Genomic DNA, 6756 nt, shown 5'->3' on the forward strand with positions numbered 1-6756 from the left:
ATCAGGCAAGAGCTAAGAGGAGGACATAGAAGGATAACATAGAAGCATTGTCCTTTGTAACAGACACTGTTATCCAAGGTATGGGTGATTTAACTTTATTCTCTTCCATACATCTTGTTGAGCAAATGCAAGACTAAGGGAAAAATAATCTATTGAAATAATTTTGCAAAGAATAACTTCACTGTTCCTGATATGGTATCTAAGGAGAGTCTTAAGAGAAGATAAAAGTGGAGTATTCTGCGGTTTCCTCTAAGCATCTTGTTAGCAAAATATATCTTTGAGGTTAGAAGTGATTGAACCAAAAAGTGGTGGAGTACTTATGTTTGTTAGCACTTTAGACACAAGAAGACTTTCTTTTTTTTCTTTTTTCTTTTCGGCGGGGGTCTGTTCGTGGGACCTGAACTCTCGGCTTGGGCGCTGTCCCTCAGCTCTTCAGCTCAAGGCTAGTGCTCTACCACTTGAGCCACAGCGCCACTTTCAGCTTTTTTCTTTTTGCTTATGTGGTGCTGAGGAATCAAACTCAGGGCCTCAGGCATGCAAGGCAAGCGCTCCACCACTGAGCCACCTTCCCAGCCCGACACAAGAAGACTTTCAAGGTAAAAGAAAAAAGAAAAATGGATATCCAAATATTTGTGATCACAGTTTCTTGGACTGGTTTTTTTGGAGACAAAGTTTTACATTAGAGTTTGTCCTGATTAACATCAATGTTGGGTTTTTATGGCAACCAAATGCAGGTGTGAAGTTTAATGGTCTCCCTTGAACAAGTAAACAGCATGATAAAAAATGGCAAATAATATTTAGTGAATTACTTTCACCAATTACTTTTCCAGAACAAAGAAGGAAATATATAACTCAAAATCAATTGACTTAAAAGTATGAAGAAAGAGTAGTGAAGAGAGATGAAAGAAAACTTAGAGGATTGTTTTCTCTCCAGCGGAGTAATGGGTTCTTGATATTTTTCTCTTCCATTCTATCTTCACAAGATATCAAGTGTGGCTCAGGACTGGAGTATCCAGTTCAGTCAGAGAGAACTCACAGAAGGAAGATAACATTTGAAGCAGATATAGTTGATTTATAACCTGAAACAATCTATATAAATCTGTTCAAATTTCTCCCCTACCTCAAATGCCCTCTTTTAATAGTTTTGTTTCCTTTTCCCAAGACTGCCCTTCATTAACTGCTTAAAATTTTGAGAAGTCACATTCATACTTTCTAGAGATTGCTGTTTGGTTGTAATTTTTGTGTGTTTTTTCACTGAATTTCAAATGGTTGTGCAAGTGTGTTACAATTAAATATGTCCATCTAATTGTCCAATGCTCCTGGATCAGATTCACTCCTTCCATCATTGTCAACCAACTCCTTCTCCAAGATTTATTTCAGATTAACCACTTTCTTTATCACATGTGTACATTGATATTCTAGCTGAACTTGCCCCTTGTTCTATTTTTCATTCATTCTATGTATTTACTATTATTCCATTCTGGTTTCAACTTCCTGATAGTCATTCTGTTAAACTGTCTGTTAAAAGTTTGAAAGGTTTATATACATTCCATGGAGTTTCAATCCTGCATATACATGAACTTATGTCAGCTTATATTTCCATAATTCATTCATCTGCAATAATAATTTGCAAGACTGGAGGTGTGAAGCACTTAGACATGATTTAATTCTCATCCATTTGGAAGATTAATCTTTAGTCAACAAGAAAGTTTAAAAATGGTTTAGAATGTATTCCAAACTACCAATTTTTATAAATGGATTTGTACAATGGTGTGTAATCATTTAATTTTATATGGGATAATATTTTCTACTACATTTAAGTTTTGAAAAAAGAAAATTAAAATGTACTATTATAGAGGAATATGATAGAAATGGAAGACAGATTTTATGTTTGTCATATCTCTGATGAGTACCCATATTCAAGACTTACTATGTTAGACAGATAAGGAAAACATAAAATAACATATTATAAGGCAACTATTTGTGACTTTTTAAAATGTACCTTATTAAATGATGAAATTTACTTTATTAGCTAACGTTTGGGTTTGAAATATGGGAGGCTGATATATTTAACAAATTTTGGAAGGCATCTAATGACCAACACAAATGGTGGGTGGCACTATTTCTACAGTTTAATGAATGGTTGAACCTGATTGGCATTAGTGCTGGGTAAACAAATCAACTCTATTGTAACTCTATTGCCACTAAGTATCATCTATTTGTCAAATGTTATTTTGGTGAATGTGAATTTTTTTTAGAAGGTCGTGGGGCTTGAACTCTGGGCTTAGGCACTGTCCCTGCGCTCTTGAGCTCAAGGCGAACACTCTACCACTTGAGCCACAGTGCCACTTCTGATATTCGAGTGGTTTATTGGAGATAAGAGTCTAACGGACTTTCCTGCCCGGGCTGGCTTTGAACCGTGATCCTCAGATCTCAGCCTCGTGAGTATTTAGGATTACATGCGTGAGCCACTAGCGCCTGGTTTGTGAATTTGATTTTTCAAAGATTATTTGAAAAAGAATACAGTGGGGGCTGGGAAGATGGCTTAGTGTTAGAGCACTTGCCTTGCATGCCTGAGGCCCTGGGTTCGATTCCTCAGCACCACATAAGCAAAATGAAAAAAAGCCGGAAGTGGTGCTGTGGCTCAAGTGGTAGAGCTCTAGCCTTGAGCTGAAGAGCTGAGGGACAGCGCCCAGGCCCAGAGTTCAGGCCCCACAACCAGATCCCCCCCCCCAAAAAAAAAGAAATGTAAAAAAAAAAAAAGAGAAAGAATACACTTTCAGGGGATTAAATATTTTGAGAATGACAACATTTTTATACCACAGAATCAAGTTTTACTGAAGTACCAGTGTTTTTTTTAATTGTGAAAATACTGTTCAGAGGGGTTAAAATTACATGGGCAAGGTAATGAGTACATTTCTTATCAAGCAGTGTTGCCTCCTCCTTTGTTTCCCCTTCCCATCCCTTGGCATCCTCCCCCTGCCCCCCGACCTGATCCTCCCCCCCTCCCCCCCCCCGCCCCCAGCACCAAAGTTGTAAAGTTTGTTTTCGACATGACAACTTGTACATCTCACGGTGTTATTAAGCACTAAGGATCTTCTCAATTAATGTTTTTTTCTGAATTACATTTGACTTCTAAGTCAAGTTTTCCTGGCCTTAATAGACCAATTGTGGATCTATCCTTCCAGGAGCTATTTTGCTGGCCCACTTATGCTGGACTGAAATCTTTCATTAATCATTAGGGGAGGGGTATTAAAAATAATCTTGTGACACTTTGTGATTTTGTTATCTCATATGGGCTGGTCATCTGTAAATTGAAAGTTTGAATTGCAGTACTTTCTCTTAGATTTTGTGATCTCATCCTTCATTTTAAGTTGACTTGCATTTCACTATTGCTTACTGCTAATTCCTGTTTCTCAAGGAATTGGGGCCCTGAAATATTATAGGAAATGAGAAATTGACATGACTCTTCAATTACTTTCTGTTGGCATGTTGCCTGGGCCTAGTTGAGAAGTCTTGACCCTGTTATCTGATGATGCAGGTAACTGGGACATAGGATCCTAGGACCCATACATCTTGCAGAAGAATAATATCTTTTATACATCATATCAGAAAAATTTGGGTATAATCAATAGGAATGCTTCAGAAATATGGAGAAAAACATTTTGGAACCAGTGAGTTAAAACAATAAACAGAGCAGCAGAGTAAAATCCCTTATAGATTAGAGGAAAACAACATTTTTTTCCATGTGAATTCAGAAGAACAAGAACACTTAGAAGGTATCACAAGTTTATAGTGAAGACATTACATTGATACTTTTTATATTCTAGTATGTATTCTAAACCTAATTATTTATATTCCAATTCTCTTTATTGGAATAAATAATTATCAATTTATTTGTCAAATTATCAATTAATTCTACTAAGTTTCACTGTGTGAAATATGAAATCAGCACATATAAATATAAAATATATAACTATATGTAATATAATAAAATGGGCACATGTTTTGCATTGTTCTGTTGTGGTTAGGGTATCAAAGACAACTCTGTTTTAAAGTATTATTGCATTATCTGTACCTCAGTGTTAGGTAGAGTTAGACCTAAAGCTTTACCATTTGTAGATTTAAAGCCTGGAGGCAAGAGGAAACACTGTGATTAAAACATTACCAATTTAAGGCCTAATAATCAGGAGAAACATGGACTTCTCCTGGAGCTATGGAAATATTTGGTGATAGAAAGGAAGTAGTGTAAGTTCCTGCCTGGTTGGAAGGTAGACAGGCCAGACATCAGGAAATCACGCATATGAAGAATTTTTTCACCTTGGCGTTAGCTACTTTTGAAATGGTAGGTATAATAAACACTTAAATTTTGATAAAATACCTTCTAGTCTGAACAGTTCTGTCTGAACTGTTCATCTCTCTATGATCCCTTGTAACTAAGATTAGTTTTGTTCTAGTAAGACAAACTATGCTGTCAGGGTAGGATATTCTGGTTGGTATGTTCCTACGTGGAAGAAGGATAAAGGGTAGACATTTGTGCCAGTAAGACCTCATTTGGGAAAATTTCAGCTGCAGAAGTTTAGAAGTAGCTCTTAAGCAAGGCTTACTTTGAATCTATTAGCCCCACAAAGCTAACTCATTTACGTAAATAAGTACTTGAAAAAGTCATCACCTTAGGACCTAGCTATAAGTGCTTCAAAGTATGATCAAATCTAAAATGAAAAAGACTTAAAATTGTCATTGACAAAAAATGCAAATGTGAGCAATCGACCGAACAATATAATTTTTTTCCCACTATACACATTATTTTAGGGAAATAAGATCAATAGTATTGTTAGGAACAATAACGTTTCCTTGCTACAAATAGGCACCCAAGGATATAAGCCTACATAAAGATTGCATCATTAACTACTTAAATTTAGAGGATACTACATGCTTCAGCAGCACGTATACCCAAATTACAACAATACAGAGATTAACATGACACTTGCACAAGGATAATATGAAAATTCGTGAAGTATTCCATATTTTTCATTCTTCAGTTGCAGAAATGAAAAACAGTTATTTAAAAGTTGATTACAAAATTACAAGTGTAACAATATATGCAAGTGTTAGAATTAAACATTAGTTTGACATCAGTGTATTAAATCTTCACCTTAGAAAGGCCTTTACATGGAATAACCTTTACAAAACTTTTGAAATTAGTTAACATTGTCATTTTATCCAAAAAAAATATACTACTATAAGAACCTAGAAAAAGGGGCTGGGAAGGTGGCTCAGTGGTAGAGCGCTTGCCTTGCATGCTTGAGGCCCTGGGTTTGATTCCTCAGCACCACATAAGCAAAAAGAAAAAAAAAAACGGATGTGGTGCTGTGGGTCAAGTTGTAGAGCGCTAGCCTTGATCTGAAGAGCTGAGGGACAGCGTCCAGGCCCAGAGTTCAGGCCCACGACTGGACCAAAAAAAAAAAAAAAAGAACCTAGAAAAAAAATAATCTTAAATTTTCTATATGAAATACAATCTGAAAGGACACATTTATTAATGAATATATATATTATAAAACAATGTTGAATGTAAAGTATATCTAGGAAAGAATGAAATAGATTATGGATATTATGCAAACACAGAATATAGAATATTTTAAAATATACTTTTTTCAGACAAGAAGCAGAAATATCTTTAGTTTCTGTACTACTCATTTCAACAGATAAGATCAAATTATTTCTGATTAAAAAATCACAAACTCTGCAGAAATCATTGTAGATGTACACAAACAACTCAAATACATTTGACATCAAAGTCAAGCAATTCACTTGGAAAAATTCCACGGAATTTTTACAGTAAGATATTGCTGTTATTTGAATTCTGAAAATATTTTGTATGGACACAAAGAGTGGACTGGCATTTTGATGTTTAAGAAACGTAACTGATATCTTAGCTATGCTAAATAATGCTGCAATAAACATAGTTGTTTTGGTAGCTTTTGTATGGTCTTGTTTGATGCCTCTAAGTAGATGAATGGATTAAGAAAATAGAATTCTATGGAATGGAATTTTATTCCTCCCTCAGAAAGAATGTCAGTGCCCCATTTGTTAGGAAATGGAAAGACTTGGAAAAAATTATATTGAAGTAAGCCAGGCCCCAAGAAACATAGATCCCATAGTTTCCCTTATTTGTAACTAGTATATGTCTGAGACAAGCAGAAATGGTCAGATAAGTTGATGTTAGGTGAAATGAACCCCAAGATAAGGATTCAAATGTATTTTTTTCTTTCTTGTGATTGTTTCTAACATATTTATAAGATGATTTCTTTGTTGCTTTGTATGTCCCTCTCCCACCGTATAATCCCTGCTTTCATTGTATTTGATGTTGGTATGATTTGTGGAGGGGAAGGGAAAAAACAAATTGTTTAAATAGGGATACAGGTTGACCCATTGCAACAATGAGATGTACAAGACGTCATGTAGAAAAACGAACTTTAGGACTTTGGCCGGGGAGGAGGAGTAATGAGGGGGGAGGGGAGTGGGGGGAGATGAGAAGGTATGGGAAGGGGAAATAAAGGAGGAGGCAACAATGCTTGATAAGAAATGTATTCATTACCTTGGCCATGTAATTTTAACCCCTCTGTATGGTGTTTTCACAATAAAATAATAAAACTCAACAAAAAAAAAAAAAAAAAGAAAAAAAAAGAGAAAAGAAACAACCAAACCATTACAACTGAATAGAACAATTTGTACAGCCTTCCACAACTTCAAAGA

The 6756-nt window shown here is 35.5% G+C and overlaps 1 pseudogene; it reads left to right on the plus strand.

Annotated features, from left to right (window-relative positions):
- The first annotated feature begins 4932 nt into the window (after nt 1-4932).
- LOC122095113 lies at nt 4933-5032 on the plus strand (annotated as a pseudogene).
- Nucleotides 5033-6756: the final 1724 nt, after the last annotated feature.

Source organism: Dipodomys spectabilis, unplaced genomic scaffold, assembly GCF_019054845.1.
Source record: "Dipodomys spectabilis isolate Male_0828 unplaced genomic scaffold, ASM1905484v1 ptg000012l, whole genome shotgun sequence".
In the NCBI taxonomy this organism is placed as follows: Eukaryota; Metazoa; Chordata; class Mammalia; order Rodentia; family Heteromyidae; genus Dipodomys; species Dipodomys spectabilis.